Genomic DNA, 16,740 nt, shown 5'->3' on the forward strand with positions numbered 1-16,740 from the left:
TCAACTCTACTCATCGCAATTACGCAGTAACTTGGTAGTTTCTGGACAAATCGCGTGCAGAAAAATCTTGAATCTACGCGGATTTTTGTCTCCAACCCACACAAAATACTTACCGAGAACCTTTTAAAGATATGTTTTGGCCTATAGGTCTGCGTTTGTTTCCAAAGCAGCCACATATTGACGTCAGAAAGTCATAAGCGTTGATTCAATAAACTCTGCACGCCACGCCACGCCATGCCATGAGTTATGTCGGATCAAAATTTCGATTAAGAGTTATGGACGTGTGGCTAAAAACATTGATGTGGCCCAATTTTGTCATCGCCTGTTTTGGCAGTACTGCGACACGTTCTTATTTTCTTTGTGGAAATATGTAGGACACCAAATACGTTTGGTTTCATTTCGAAGTAGGTTACAGTATAGTGTAAAACTTAAGGTCTTATATGCTTGTTGGTATGATTTTTTTCTTTCTCGGAAAATTCCGTTTTACTTACAAGGAAAGATTTCCCGGAAATATTAATCAAAACTTAAAAAAAGCTCCTCTTTTGCTCAAGATTACATTATAAGTCGGTTCCGATCGCGACTTACTTAGGTCTCTCGCTAACTAAGACGTGAAACTTGTTTTAGGTGATGTTGCTTCGTGCATTATTTTGCCTTGGCCAAGCTTATCTAAACCGCGTCTTTGCTCGATCTCTCGCTTTCCGCCAAGCTAAAATTTTACGACTTTAAAGCATTTGTGATCAATTCTGGTTTGCGCACGACTTGAAACTTTTAACTCATCTCACCTCGCTTTTGCTACGTGGAGAGCAAAGCTTAATCCCGGTTTTGTTAAAATTATTTGTGTTGTTGTCGGATTATTGTGAAATAATTTAAGACGTTTAAACTACACGTAGGGCAATTTCCGCAACCTGAGATTTAAAAAGAAAATTGCTAACTACCATAGCGTGTCCTTATGACACTAACTTCACGATTTATTCATTATTGCATTTTCTTATCCAAATTACATATTCATAAAGTGGAGTCCGCTATTACAACGCTTACGTCATGTATCTTTATATAGCAAATAAGCAGACTTGGCGAGATACAGGAAGCTAACATTTCAAATACGAGAGATTACCGCATCTAGGTGAGGATTGAAAAGAAGCGATACACGTGATTAGAGAAAATAACACCAACTGTTTACTACGTGCTGTCCTTCCATAGTTACTTTAGCGAGACCTTTTCTCGCTTCAGCTTTCTACAGTCGCTGTTTCATTTGCAAAACAACGTCGCATCCAGCTACGCGAGCGTTGATTTTAGATTATTCACAATGTAATCTCGGCCATGAAAGCCACCCTAAACCGCCTATCTCTTTTCTCAAACACCGTGCTCACGATTCGGGGAAACCCCCTGACTAATACAGCCCGTATTTTTATTTTGATGATTTTTGGTCTCGTATTTTCGTAATATTTGGGTTATGCGCAGTCACGCTGACTTAATGACCGTTTAGTGGTCAGCTGACTAGATTAGATCTGCAACTGTTTTATTACTTGACCTTTCACTCTTGTCCCACGAGTCTCCCCAGGTCCGGTAATCTCGAACTCTGCGCTTTGCTCATTTTGTAACCGATTAGGTCATCTCCTATCTAGCTCTTTATGTGGTCAGGAACCGGAAAAGATGAATAATTTTCTAAACGTCTTGATAGGTTGCGTTAGGCGTAGCCAAGCATCGTGCTCGATACGCTGCGAACACTTGCTCACCGTAAACCGCCCATATACCACCAAAGAAGAAAATTGACACCGGGAAAAGTTAAATTTTTTACCAAAGAAACTTGAATGGCTAAATTGGCTAAACTCTTGAAATATGCGGCGATTATACTGGCGGTGATAGGTCTAAGAAGCAATTAGTTTTGTGCGGGTTCTTTTAAGGTTTGTTTAAAATCCGCTTAAAGTCTGTTTTTAAGGCCGCATTTGAAGTGTAACATAACAGACAATAACAGTGACAAAGCCAGTCGAATTCACACAACTTAATAGCAACTTCAAATGGCTTTGACGAAGTTCTGGTTAGTTTAAGGTTCTGTGCTATGAAGCCATTTTGTTTGCCAAAGTTATGTTGATCCGATGTTAATGTTTCACAAAACACATGCATACAAGGCACACGTCTCGTGATTGCCCGACGTGAAGTGATACCAAGGCAAGGTGACTTTTGCCTAAATCTTAGGGAGCGTTTCTGACCTGTGTGCAACATATTTCAATGCAACTCATGGTTCTTGCTCGTATTGTCATCTTTGGTTAAAGATTCCGGAAATGTTGAGATGGTAAGATAAAAGCTGTGTCGCCAACCAAATCAAGTGCATGCTTTAATGATACCCGTTGATTAACATCAGAAGTTAAACTTATATTTACAGATATCAAGATAACCTTTTTGATGCCGTGATCTATAGTAATGTGGCTGGTACCGAGGGTAGACTTGCGTGCGAATGTGGAAAGGAATACAAATGGTTAAAAGTAGTAAAAAATGCAAACTCTGATTTCTATGCGCGTCCTATTTTGGTTGAACTTTAAACTGTTTTCCAATTGTCGCCCAAAATGTTGGCGGTTTTTCGAAAACTACAAATAACTCCTGTTGCGGTTGTAGACTTAATGGTTTGCGATCAGCTGTCTAGTCGGTCAAGAATAGTACGGTTCGAGGTGGCATTTACGAAAGGGCGCATTTACACCTAAACTTGCACATAATCCTTGAACGAGTCCATGAATGAAGCTAAAATTAGCAAAAGTTTACGCTTCTAACCACGGCATAGACCTCTGTTTGTGTTGCAAGAAGCCACGTCTGAGTGCATTGACGTCAAAGGCGGCGCTGCGGTTCCGGTGGAAATACGAGCAATCCAGTCCCCTATTCCGGTACCGTCTGTGGTTTTTACTCCACCCATGTTATACGGGTCGCGATGTGGTTCGATTATGCAGTATTTTTAGATTTAGAGTCTGTCTGTTTTCTAAATGTCTTGCTTCACATTAGAAGTGTTTTTGTGAAGAATACAACCGATTTGACTGACATTTTGAAATATCAACCTCATTAAATCCACTTTACCGGAGGAAAGTGCAAAGGGAGATCCCCGTTTCGAGAATGTTTTTCACGTTTTTGATATGTAATGTAAATGATGCGCGGATTTGAAAACAACTTTGCTTTTTTTGCAGCTCCGCGATTCTAATTGAATTATTTAGCTTATTATTTAGCATATCAAGCACATATTCTGTGTCGCGTTTTTATTATTTTTTCATATTAGATTTTTAAAGTTTTTCAACAGTTTTGCAGCATTGTGCAAAATGTCTGAATTCCATGTGCGTATAGCGCGTCTATTGTTGCAAAAATAGAATCGCTTCACGCCTTCCTTTCATAATCCCGAGTCTAGCCTTCTATTCTTTGGCGCGCGGCCCCTAATTTTTGTATATTTTGTTTCCGCCGTTAATGCCACTCCAGTCTTTCCCCTCAACGCCACATTAAGGGCGACTTTGACTTTGTCTCGACGTCGACGTCGATCTGCAGTTGGGGGGCTGAATAGCGCAGCACGCGATATTGCAAGATTTGTAAAAAGTGATGATTATTTTTAGATTAGAAAAGGGCTTTTGTTTATAAGAGGAGTTCTTCCGTCGCATTTCTTCTTATACCAAGATTTCCAGCTCTGTATATGGCGAGGCACGTGGTTTTAATCGGTTTATAAATTACTTTTTATTACGCATGTCCATACGTACTCATTTGAACCTTACATGTTAATCGTCATAAGTCAGTTTAGACGGATCTGATGATGGCTTACTAATGTAGAAAGATCTCCGCCAAATACGCAATATCCAGTCCGCCCAGCAGTTGTGACGTATCCATAAGATTGCCACGAGAAGTCCTTTAGCAATCAAACGTGATGGTAAAACACCATATAAGGAGTTTTTCGCAATTGCAAGACCGAAAGGAATGACTGCGTAATGACTCCATGTGTTAATGGTTGTGACCATCTTTTTGTGAGGTCTTTCCAAACTACTGTACAGTATCTTGATGTTTACATGTCACACGCGGTATCAGGTCGATTCAATCAAGGACGATTTAACCCAGGACGACCTGACCCAGGGCTTCTCAAACTGTGGGTCGCGACCCCGTTTGGGGTGGTGAAACAAATTAAATTTTCATAAATTGAATTTTTTTTAAATTTTTTATTCGCTTTACTGTTTTCATTACAAGATTTTTTTTATTACTGCAGGCTACAGCTACTGTACTTCGGTGGATTGTGTGCACTTGTATGATTTTGCTAGAGACAAAATACATCTTGAGATTTGTAACTGGACGTTTATAGTTTTAACATCATTAATGTGTAGGCTACCCCTCAAGGGGTCGCATAGAAATTTCTTTTCAAAAGTGAGGTCGCAGAACCAAAAAGTTTGAGAAGCCCCGAGTCCTAACCAATATCTCTGGGTTGAATTGTTCTAGGTTTGATTATGCTGGATAGAATCATCCGTGGGTTGGATCGACCGACCATCATGGCATGTAGTATGTTTTATGTATTTGCTTTTTCAAGAATTCGGTATTTGTCTGTAACGGATGTCGTCTTGTTTTATAAGACATAGACATCAGACTAACACATCTTGGAAACATTTAACATCTTTGACGTGCTGTTTTCCACGTGAATGATACATTTCAAATACTGCATGTTAGTTTAACACGTACGCCATGTGTGTGTCCAGAAAAGACGGTGAGTTCGTTGTGGATATGCATTTTGGAATCACCTTTCAAGAAACGTATAATTTCCGCTCATGATAACGAGCTTGATAACGTACAAGTTTCCATCATCGCTGGCAAGAGGGTGGCGATTAGATCGTATCTTTAGTTGTGGTTCGATTACGGTTAATTTTTTCTTTCCGGAATCCACTTGAACTTCTCCGTTACATCGCTTATTACAACTGCGCTGGTTAATTGCTTAATGACCATGTTAGCAAACTACCTTGCCGCGGTCTTGTTTGTATGGTGACAATTTACATCTTAATTATTTAAAGCATGAAAACTTACAATTTGCGATGTTTAAGCCGATATTTCTCAAACGTCTTGATCGGGCATAATAGTCGGACACGAAAAGCTAGCTATACCAGTCATGGAAGAACAAGTATAAGACTCTGGAAACCTCGTGGGTGGGGTCACAGCCGCACTGTTATTAAGGATCGGATTTCTGCAAATTGTGAAATCAATCGACCGCAATTGCCGAGTCAGTTAGCGGTAAATTAGGTTTTGAAAATGTTCTCCGATTATGATTACTCGTTATTACTTGGTAATTTTTTGCCAAAAGAATGATTTCCCTGTTAATGTTTCTCTGTATAGACGTATTGTCTTCTACAATTAGACGCTAGGGTACACGTTAGAAAGTTACAATTCTCTTTACATTTCGTTAAAAAGTGATGGATCGAACCGCTTTTGCATCTTTTCAAGCGTTTTTGCTGCAAGTTTTATTTCAATAGTTTCAGATTTTGTGCAATGGACCAAACTCACATCTCTAGCTTTAGCAAGTTACAATGAACAATCTGCATTCTTTAACAGAAAGTTGAACCTATCCTTTGTGTTGCTTCTTTGACCAGGAGTACACACGGAAGTTGTCTTGATTCCAAAAACAGCGTTGTATTTTTCCAAAAGCCCGTCACAAGTTATTCACAAATTTGGTTATCTGTCCGCAAATGCACCATGCAGGTAGCGCATCGTAAATAAATCGACATAAGTAGGTCTAGACGATGTTAATGCGACGCACCGAAAAGTGCCCCACTCTACCGTTTTCGGGCATAGTCTTTGTTAGTGCTTTGCAGCAATAATTCAATTATCTTTAAAAATAGCCATTTTGCAGCAACCCTTACGCGCAAGCTAAAAAAAAGTTTTTTTTTTAAAACCCCGCCCCCGAACGACAGTCTCGATGCATAAGCTTTGACGTCAGCAGATGGCTGCGTCGTCGCTTCAAGCACCCAAATTTAAGCCATAGCTTTCAGACACTTCGGTTTACGTCTGTGCCTGCATGTTTTCTTAGGCTTAAACGCACGACGTTTTCTGTCGTTTCTGAGCCTAATTGCACGTTTTGTTCGCTAATGCTTACTTAAAATATGAAAGACCAGAAATGTCAGACTTAACCGCCAATCCAATGGACCGTGAAAAAAGTGACGCACAAATAAGCAATATCGTTTGTAAACATGATATACTCTAAGTCTAAACGCTCGACGAATCCTTATTTGGTTCCTATTCAATATTTCACCGATAAGAACCCTAAGCAACTGTCGTATGCACTGGCAAGTTATTCGATGATGTATTATGTGTTTTACTGCTTCAATGATGTTATGTGTTAAAGACGTTCACTTCACTGCTTGTGCAACAATTAGCCGTCTTTTACAATATATTTTTGAGGCTCATAAATTTCTTCGTAGCTTATAATGTCTGGAATAAGTTTTTTGTCTCCTTCCCAAAGACGTCTTTGATTTAATGACACCAGGGCACTTTTTCCCTTTACAAAGTTTAAGGCTACCGATATATTTATAATATGGAAAACAACCAGTGTAATATTTCATCCATAAGCTTTGTTGAGGTTTTGGTGTCGCTATAACCGTGACGGTGTGGCCCAACAAATGCCTTTGCCCTTGGTGTTGCTGAACAACGAAACCTAGGAGACGAAAATAAATATCTGTCACTGTGCTATAATTGTTGTCTCGCTCATGTTACTTCAACGGGTCGCAACCAAGCACTGCTGTCCCTGTTATAAGGTGAATTGCATTGGTGTGTAAACGTCCGTTTACATAAAACGTCGACGTCAGCAAACGTTACGTATGTTTTGACCCCACGAGGCCCCTAGCACATTAATTAGTCTGGAGCCTTGTAAAGGGGGGATGCTCGTTAACCCGGTGTTTGTTTGCTCTGTCGCGTAAGTTTAGAAGCTATTAACTTAAACGTCCTCCACCCCATTTAAATGATTAATATTTTTTTTGTTACATTGAATACATTGTATTGTATTTTGTCATTTGCTTTACTATTTGCGTCACCTAACATATTTGGCCTGTCTGTTAATGATCTAACGATTTTTTTTGGCAAAACAATTGCCAATTTTTCGTCTCATTTGCGCTCATAACGATATTTTATTGAAACTGCAAAAATTGAAAAAAACTTGAAAATTTTAGCAGAGATATGTTACCAAACATTGGTGTATTTAACTGGGTGGAATTACTTTTGCAGTTAAAGTCACTTCAGCTATCGGATAGATAAAACAATGTGTAACCATCGCGTAACACTGTTTAAGTTGAAATAAGTTCAGATGAAAACACATTTTTACAATTTTTTTTTTGCCAATCTTAAACATGAATTTAACAAGGCTTTGTTTGTATAAATTATACAGCAGAATTATATTGCTAACGGCATATTCGAATCCTTAGGAAATAACTTAAAAAGTTCCCGGACCAAACCATGATCGATATCATCTCGAACGTCAACGTGAAAAGGACACGCACTATTGAACCACCGTGGCCGCATGAGTCATCTTCCTTTAGAAGCCCCATGCAAACTTGGTGATTGCATAACATAATCCCTAAATCCGGGATGAAAGTGCCCAACAAAGCGAAACAGCTCACCACAACTCTGGGCCCGGCTTCGCTTTTTTCTTAGTCCGATGATTTTCTTCGTGTGGGTGATTTTCCTAAGTGCAGCTTAAATGCAACTTTGAACCAAAACTTGGGGTAAAATATTCTTAAACTAAGATGAACCTACTTCCTTTTTGAAGTTGAACTAAACCGATTTTTTTTCTATATTTAGTGCATGACAGGTAACGTTACGCTACTGCAATTTATTGAAGTAAATTTTCCGCTAAATCATACAGCTTATTGTCAACGCTATCGGAATGTTAAACGTTGTTAATAGGAATGAATTTGTAATATGTGTTGTATACAACAACCGGATTAAAAGTTTACCAACTAACGTTTTTCAATGATTTCTTACATATTGTTTTGCGTTACACAACGTTTTTTTCAGCCCCGACCTTATCTGCCGCGTGTAAATACGTGACCAGACTCGACATGTTTCATTCATGGGAACTTTCTTTTCCAGGTGCATGTTATTGTGAGAATTGAGGTCTTCCGAGGTCTTTAAACGTCCCAAGTAAAGATAAATTCCGACCGCAGACACCAACATCTTTCTGCAAGTCGTTCAGCAATCAAAATGCGGTTTGAATTATCAAGTTGAAGTGATTAAGACAATCAAGTTTCCATCGAATGTGATCTTCTCAGTCATCGATTTCTGCAAAACGGATTTATCTGGAAACTGCCTGATGTTTCAGTAATCGGTAGGCATGTGCAATTATTAGCTGCCCTGACAATGACGTTCGAACTGTCAGATATTTTATATAACTGTCCAAATCATCCGAATTTTTATTATCCAATTCAAACCAGCGACTGTTAAGTTCTAAACGGTTGTTCATATTTTGTATTCATCACATCTATTGTCTTTGGTGGTCTAATTCAAATATAATCCGTTTCTGAAACGCTCGTTATAATGCTTCCATACTGTATATGTATTGTGTCAACCGATACGAAAAGTTGTAGTGCCACTATAGCGTTATCTAGCGGATGCAATATTTGAATGTTTGCGTTTGCAAGTTTATGAAACACGTTGCCTTTAAGGTAGCTTTTTCATTTCGAAAACATCAATAATCGATTGTTTGAATCGCATTTTACTGGCTCTTCTTAACCTCTGTCATTATACTTTTCAGTCATCGCATTTTTCTCCGGTTGCGTTTGTTCTTACCAGGTACTTTGACTTTCTAGTATTGACAGCTACGAACAATTTTTGTGTGATTTTTAACGACCATACTTACAGATACACTTTAAGTTTTTTAAGAACACCTCTTTGTTTTAATCGTCGTATGTCTACACAGGTTGGCTTTTGCAACCGCAAATATATATTAAAAGACCGCAATGTTATTTAAGTATGTAAAAATAGCCTTCGTATAAATCTTTTTTCGGTCACTTACAACTACCAAAAACTCTGTTCCTCTGCAGAGTTTCTCACCCTGTTGGTTCGCAAGATTTTTCTCCGATGCCACGTATCACGTTAAGTGAAGCTATATGTGAAGCCCACGTAAGCTATATGTGAAGCCCAGAGAAGAATCGAAATCGACCTCTCGTCCGCCATCTAGTGGCGAGTCTGTCAAGATCGTTGATAGCAATGTAACGTTACGTATGTTTTGACGTTACTGAACAACGTACCTTGACCTAAACACTAGCTTAAAAATTGGCTATCATTTCGGCGATGACGTCATAACAACTTGTTTCGTAGCCGGTGATGCAGATATATATATATAATGAGTTTTATAAGCATAAACAGGAAAAAGAAAAGATTCATCCTGAATTGTTAAAACAGCGGGAAGATGATTTAGAAACCTTTAAAACCTTTTCAATAATAATCTTAATTCTGGACGGGATACTTGTCAGCGTTATGAGACCGTTATTTATCGTCTCGGTAGCTTATTTATTGCTGCATTAGGTTATTATTAAGGAGCCGCCAAAGACTTAAAACTAAGACCTCTATGATTTTGTTGGACGTCCTACGTAGGGCTGTAAAAAACATGTTTAGACCAACCAGAAGGCAGCATGGTTGGTGTTGTTTTCTAGCCTGGGAATTACCCTAGCAGTTGGCGTGCTTCAATGTCCCAGGTCGCGTACAGAATTTGGCTAAAAATTAGCATGAAAGTAGCTAAAATTGGGTTTTTAGACCAAAAATTCTAGTGTTTATTTTGCGTCTCTGTTAAAAAAGTTTTAATCATGGTTTTTTGATGGCATTATATGGAATGGTAGTTCAAAGCATACTAAATTTACATGCAAAATTTCAGAGAGCCCCATGGAGGATTTTACGTGTAATCAGTCTTTTAGTAAATTTACTGTATAATAAAACAAACAAAGATTTTATGGCATGTTTTGGTCTTTGACGCCTCCTGAACGAAGTTTATTATCTGTGTGTTCTTGCCTTGAAGGAACGCGTTTTGCTGGAGTGGCGGAATTATGAGCTTTAAGTCTTGCAAAGACTTTCCTCATTCGAAGGATAGAGGTTATCATACCATGCCGTTTACTTGCGTTTATAGACAACCATTTCTTCCACTTGTCAATATAGTTTTATACGTATCGAGTAAATCATCGTGAAGGATTTTTGCATCACCCAAGCTTCGATTGGGTAAACAATTATAATGATAACGTTCGCATTTTCCTTGCCACCGTGTTACCTTTGCGAAAGCGCCGTGTTATAAGATAATTGGTTTTCGCACTCCATGAAATCGTCTTACGTTTGACATCCGAGACTACAAATAAATTTGCACCTGCAAAAAGCTTCAAACCGTCGTTGTACTTTTCTTTTCAACTCCCTCACCAAGAATCTTTCTGGTGTCAGGTGTGAAGTTTACCGCTTGATTCTGCTACATTTCCAACGGTTAGAAAAAGATGTTAAATTTGCAAAACATCTATCGATTTGGTGATAATGTGCATATGGAGAGACATAAATGCAATTGTTTTTGATGCCTTGATTAAACTAAGCATTATTATCATTCAATTGATGCATATTTAATCAATCTGTTTTAGTTTGCTGCACTTGTATATATTCGGTAAAATCTTTGTCGGTTATCTTTGAATATCTTGTTTCGGCGGAGATCAAAAAGTTTGAACAGAGTTGGAATTTAATCTCGATCAAAATACAGATATCATCTACGGCTTTCTTTTATAATTTTTCGTTGCCAAAATAATTTATAATGTAATAAAAAGACTGTCTATAGTGGCAAGTGAAAAAAAAAAAATAAAAATAAATAAATAAAAGGTTAAATGACTTGCACAAGATCGTTCCTTGCTTTACTTGCACTCATCAAGTTTACTATTGGGGCCACATTGACTCTTCGCATCACTTCGATTTATGTTTATAAGTTGTTTATTAAAAAAGCGAAGTGACCGAAAGAAAACACTAAACTAAACACAAGAATCAAAATAACGTACTGACACGAAACATGACTCAGATCTTGAACAAACTAAATCCCGAAATAAAAGTAAATAAACTGTATGTATGCGGATAATAATTTAAGTAAAAGGACATTTTGATATTTGCTTGTTGGTAGGATACGGAAGATTCTCAATAAATTTCATTCTGCGAAGAAGTTCGACCTGGATTTTCATCAGTTGTTCGCTCTGCTCCAACTTTTTAAGATATTCTCGTCTAGTAACAGCTTTCCGCAAAGAGCCAGCTCGTTTGAAATTTCGCTTGTTCGTGGGGGAACGGTTTGGAGAAGAGTTGACATTCGAACGCGGATTTAATCGGCTGTCCAACATCGACTTGGTAGCATTGATGCTAGAGATGTCCGAAGTAAAACACATTGAAGGCCTCCCCAGACCTAATGCGGCTGCTGCTGTGTTCATCGTCAAATCCTGCATTTGCAATTTCCTGCGGACTGATTTTCTTCGTGAGATTTGCAAGTCGGATACAGTCTGTAAGAAAATAATACTAAATTAACGTTAACATAACTTTTGCTGCCGATAACACAGCCGGCTTCATATTTCAAAATTTGTTAAAATGTATTTTGCGCATGCTGACAAGTTAGGCGTTCGGTCTATGCCAGCATGCTCATCATGCATTTTACGCGCATTGTAAGTGTGTGTTTATGTTTTCATGTTGGATCGCTTGAAAAATAATTGTCGCGGTAGTATATGTCGACCAAAGTATTGTAACACGTTGTAGTTAGCTTGAAAATTTAAAGCAAAGAACGATTATTTTAAAGGGACAAGCCAAAAATGTTCTGTAAAATGAATAAGAAAGAATGTTGAATCTTATTGGAGTTTTCATGCGGTCAAACAAGAACCTCATCGTCAGTTACTCACCATTTTTTCGCTGGTTCTTTATTGAATTTTTGTTTTTCAAATATGAATAATTTTTTTCAAACACGACGTAGGAAAGTTATTCAAAAACTAAAATAAATCACTAACAGATTGTCAACACCTGCAAATCAGTATATAAGTCAATAAGGAAATTTGCAACAAAAATCTTCCTCAAAGGTACCTAAATTTTGAGCAATTGTTTTCCTATGTTTCAGTGATTATATATCCTATGAGATGACTATTGATTGGGAAACACAAAAGGAACGCTTACTTAAAAGGAAGGCTTACTGATACAATAACCTGCAGCCACTGTCATTGGCTGTGTTTTAATACTTATAAGTGTTGAAAAAGACCAAATCAAATTAACTAGTGCTGTGTTTTAAGCTAGACGCCTTTCCGTAATTCAAAGTTCACGTGCTACCTGATTTGTTTCTAAAAAATTTAATTGCGATGTTAACATTTCACTGCAAGACAGAATCCGATTTTTTCTTTAATTATACTGCACGCCAAGTTAGGCAAATGTAGGTTAAAATTCACTAAAAGCCTTTGTAATTACACGTATAAGGCTTCATACTTGTAGCTCTCCTAAAACTACACTTAGATCCGAACATCATTCTTGTTACAAGTTACAACTAAAGTGAGTTTAGTCTGACAGTTTCTCCTGATGTTTACTGCATTTGTTCGAGCTGAAGACTGTAAGAGGCGATTTTAATTCTGTTGCTTTTCAGCAGACTTACCTTTTTTCCGTTAAAGTTTTCGCACCGACCAAGCTTCAAGTCAAGTTGGTAAACAGAAGGTGCGATTATTGCCAAGTAGATAAAATTGTTTTCGCACTTGGTTAGGTCGAGTTGCATTGTACCAAGATAAGGAATAAAGTTGCACTTGCCACGAAGCGCTACGAACCTTGATTGCATAATCTTTCCTTTTCATTGAACTTTCCTGCTTGGAAGTAACTACATTTTCAGCGGTTACAAAATTCGTTAACTTTGCAAAACACATATTGGAAGTGAATGGATTTGTTTGTGTCATGTATCATCAACTACGTGAGTGTAATTGTTGTTTTTGCATTCAATGCACAAGTAACTAGTTAGCACTAACCATATGCATCAGTTGATGCATATTTTGTACGATCTAGCTATTTTTTTTCTGTATTCTAAGCTGTTGAAGACTTCGGTTTCTATCTTTAACAAGTGCCAGCCTTTGTACTTTTTCGTTACGATGGGGATTCCAAGCCGTCCAAATTTTTGATCCAATTAATATTATCAGTCGCCACAAGAAAAGCCATTGTTTGATCTATTATTATGTGGATTTGTTTCATCATGTGACTTGTGACGGTTTTAATGGTTATAAACGAAGAAGGAAAGTTACCCAATCTTTCATTTATGGAAATCAGGGTAATTACATGAAAGGTAGGATTTGGGGTTGAGTAAAATTGTTTTTCGTTTGCAGTTTATATTTCAACCTATATAATAGCTAATACATATATTATACTTATACAATACACTTAATATAACTTATAATAAATAATTAATAATATACTATACAATACACTTTTAAGCTTTATGAATTTTCTTAATCCGCAGCATTTTTTTCATGTGTTTCTTTTATTGCAGAACCAGTAAATATACTGGTCAGTAAATGTCAGTACTTGTCAGTAAATATACTGGTCAGTAAATGTCAGTACTTGTCAGTAAATATACTGGTGAAAAGATTTTTAATAACATGCAGTGGTTAAGCAATTTTTACAAAACTGTATCGCAACTTTGGCCGCTTATCATGACAAAACGGCGCTCATTATGATGTCACAATGTATAAACGATATGATTGGTTACTGGGGTAAATTGTAATAGGCATGGTAAGCTAGGTAACGCGTTTTCGATGGAATACATATCCATAGGTAGGTGATTAGTACCAAGTAATGGTTATATTCAGCTCAGGAATGTCACAGACGACAGCACATAAACTGATAAAGCATTCTTGCTTTTATCGCAGTTGGAGTTAACAGCCGACACTGAACTGTACTCTAGATTAGCAATTGCATTAACCAGTACAAATACACCAACGGTAAGCTCGTTTAGGCTTTTCAACGCAAAATGTTCCTGTTCATCGTTACTTGTTCGTCACAGGAAACATTCTATTCACATTCAATTCAAACACCTAAGTCATTCTTATTGTTTCTATTATTGTGTTGGATTAAGAACCGCCATCTTCGACATAAGCGATGAATTTGCGTTTTTGCCACTTGCTTATTGCAATAATTGCTTAACCACAGCATGTTATTAAAAGTTCTTTCGCCAGTATATTTACTGACAACTTCTCTTCGATTTAAGGCTAACTTGGTTTTGGAAGTGGCCCTCGCTTTATCTTCAAGTGTCTTCGGTATGCATTGTCTTCAAGTGAAAGTAGAAAACTACGAGGTAAAATTGCCCTTAACGTGCGTATTTTTCTTTCTTCAAGCCACAGTAAAAGATCATGTTGTTGACTATATTAACGGTTAGCACTCGTTTAACATAAAGATGACAAAACGCCATCAGGATATTTGGTCGTAATTCAAAACGAAGTTCTTAAAATGGGAGCATGCGGTAATACAGTACAGGGGGCCTTTAAAGCACTCATATATAAAGTTTTTAAGTATTTCATGTATTGTATATACCAGTTATCTTGATGAATTGTTGCATTTAAGATCTTAAACGAAGCTTGGAATGGACAATCCATTTTATTTGAAAAAAGATAAAACTGTACATTAATAATTTAGGTCAATCACATAATTAAACTGAATATTATTCAAACCAGTCATTCAAGTGTTTCAGGGTTGACGTTGCTAACACATTTCAAAATATTTTATTCAACTTCAGTTATAAACCTGACCAAGCTGCTACCAAAGAACACTCCACTGCAAAGCATATCAGATTAGAAAAATGCTAGAAACCGACGTGTAAAGAATTAATTTACTGCAGTAGATACCAACATATACAAGATCTTCCTGATAGTGACCGATCCCCATTTGACCTATATACAACGATCGTAAATAATTATGAACTGGCGCCATCAAGACTCAATATATTCAATATATCGATTTCGCAAACTTAAAATCAAACACAACAAAAGAAAATGATAAAGAAAAGCAACCATAAGCACAGGTGCGGTAACCTTAACAAATCTGCATTTGTTAGAGATCGGCATGGAATTTCTTGATAAGTTCATAGTTTACTGTATTTTATAGTTCCTGGTGATTTCACCATATTTCTTTCCCATCGGGCCCAAGGCGAAAATGTGACGTAATGTGATGGTCATACAATGGTTACTTTAAACTCTAAAAAACTATGATTCCCAATCAGGAAGCAGCAACATTATGATGGTGGATGAATATAAAACTTTTTCATTCGTTTTTTGAATTTTAAAAAAGCCAGTTAAGATTTTGCACTTAGGCCTAAGTGTTGAGTTTGAAGGTTAGAGGCTAGATTCTCGCTGAAGCAATGGAAAATACTCAGCTCTTTACTGTTGAAATTTAAATGTAGGTTATTTCTTTAGCAACTTGTCATAATCTAAACCTCAATAGAATTGTACGCTCCAGGAGGCAAACCCTAAAATCCACGTTTCAAATGTCCTTAAAAATTCTAGCATATTTGATATTAGTTTCGTTCGAGCGCTGGTAAATTTTTAGTGCGCATGCTTTTGCAGGTGACAGTTATAGGCCTATAAAGTTTCTGTTTGAACTTTGAAAACGATTGAAAGGAAAGATTTTGGCTCTCAGTTAATAGCGAAAAGAACACGCAGCGGTACCGCTTGAAGGTTAAAAAAGATTATGCCGATACGATAATTCGTATAGTTGTAATGTGTTTGTAGATTTTTTAAACTTAGTTCATTAATAATGCAATAAAGAAAAAACATGTGTTATGACTTTTTAAACATTAACAGACTTGTTTTGGTTTTTATTAACATAATTTATTAAAATTCCCAAACAACATAATTCAAATAAACTCAACCCGATTAATAAATAAATAAATAAATAAATAAATGAATAAACTGCATAAAACATAAAAAGTTTCCTAGAAAAATATTTTACAAAAATACCAAAGACATTATAATGGCCAATAGTCAATGCACTTCGACATTCGAAATGTGGATGATGGAAGGTTAAAGACAGAACTTCCAGAATTTTCTACTTGTAGAAAAAACATAAGTTGGATATCAAGTTTCTTGACCCTCTCCTCGGTTTTCTTCTGATGTTGATTTTGCAATGTCATCTTTCTCAATGAGTGAGGGCGCTTGTGTCTGCGCTTGTGTTTGCGCTTGTGTTTGCGCTTCATATTTCGGGCGTTTGTGGGAGACGATCTGGAGATCGGTGAAGGAACACGAGATTTCAATGAACTATCTAGTTTGACGGCTGGTTGAAGTTCCGAAGTATCCTGTGAAAATTGAAAAGTAATGAACGGCTTCAATGCTAATAAATTAAAATTATGATCTAACTATTATAATCGAAGTGATTGTTGTTCATGAAACTTATTTAAAAGAAAGAAAATAAGTCTGTCACTTTTCAATTAAACTTTTATGTGGTTTAGATGAAAATTATTTTCGGTACTCACCATATTTGCAATTGGCTCGGTTTTGAAGTCCACTTTTAAATCGAATGAGCACAATTCTTTCACCAAATGCAGATAGCTTATAGAACAGAATGACAACAGCTGCAAAGAATACTCTGGTTAATTTAAACGATTACAGCAAAATTATATTACAAAAGCATTTCTGGTCTGACACAGTGTTGCTTCAACAGTTAGATGACGTATGAGGCGGTTACTGATTTTGTCACTGCGGCTGAATCTTTCCTAATAAAAAGAATCAGCGGTCAAAAGCAGTGATGCACATA

At 37.0% G+C, this 16,740-nt stretch overlaps 1 long non-coding RNA gene across 2 annotated transcripts in view; it reads left to right on the forward strand.

Annotated features, from left to right (window-relative positions):
* Positions 1 to 13,176, forward strand: part of LOC143462214 (uncharacterized) — a 28,417-nt gene extending 15,241 nt beyond the window's left edge. The window contains exons 2-3 of one of the 2 annotated variants that reach the window (XR_013118144.1): positions 8,077 to 11,488; positions 12,716 to 13,176. This is a non-coding gene — a long non-coding RNA (uncharacterized LOC143462214). Of the gene's footprint in view, positions 1 to 8,076; positions 11,489 to 12,715 lie in introns of those variants that run through there. The other variant, XR_013118143.1, reaches the window with a different exon arrangement.
* The last annotated feature ends 3,564 nt before the right edge of the window (positions 13,177 to 16,740 follow it).

The sequence above is a fragment of the Clavelina lepadiformis genome, chromosome 6, assembly GCF_947623445.1.
Source record: "Clavelina lepadiformis chromosome 6, kaClaLepa1.1, whole genome shotgun sequence".
NCBI lineage: Eukaryota > Metazoa > Chordata > Ascidiacea > Aplousobranchia > Clavelinidae > Clavelina > Clavelina lepadiformis.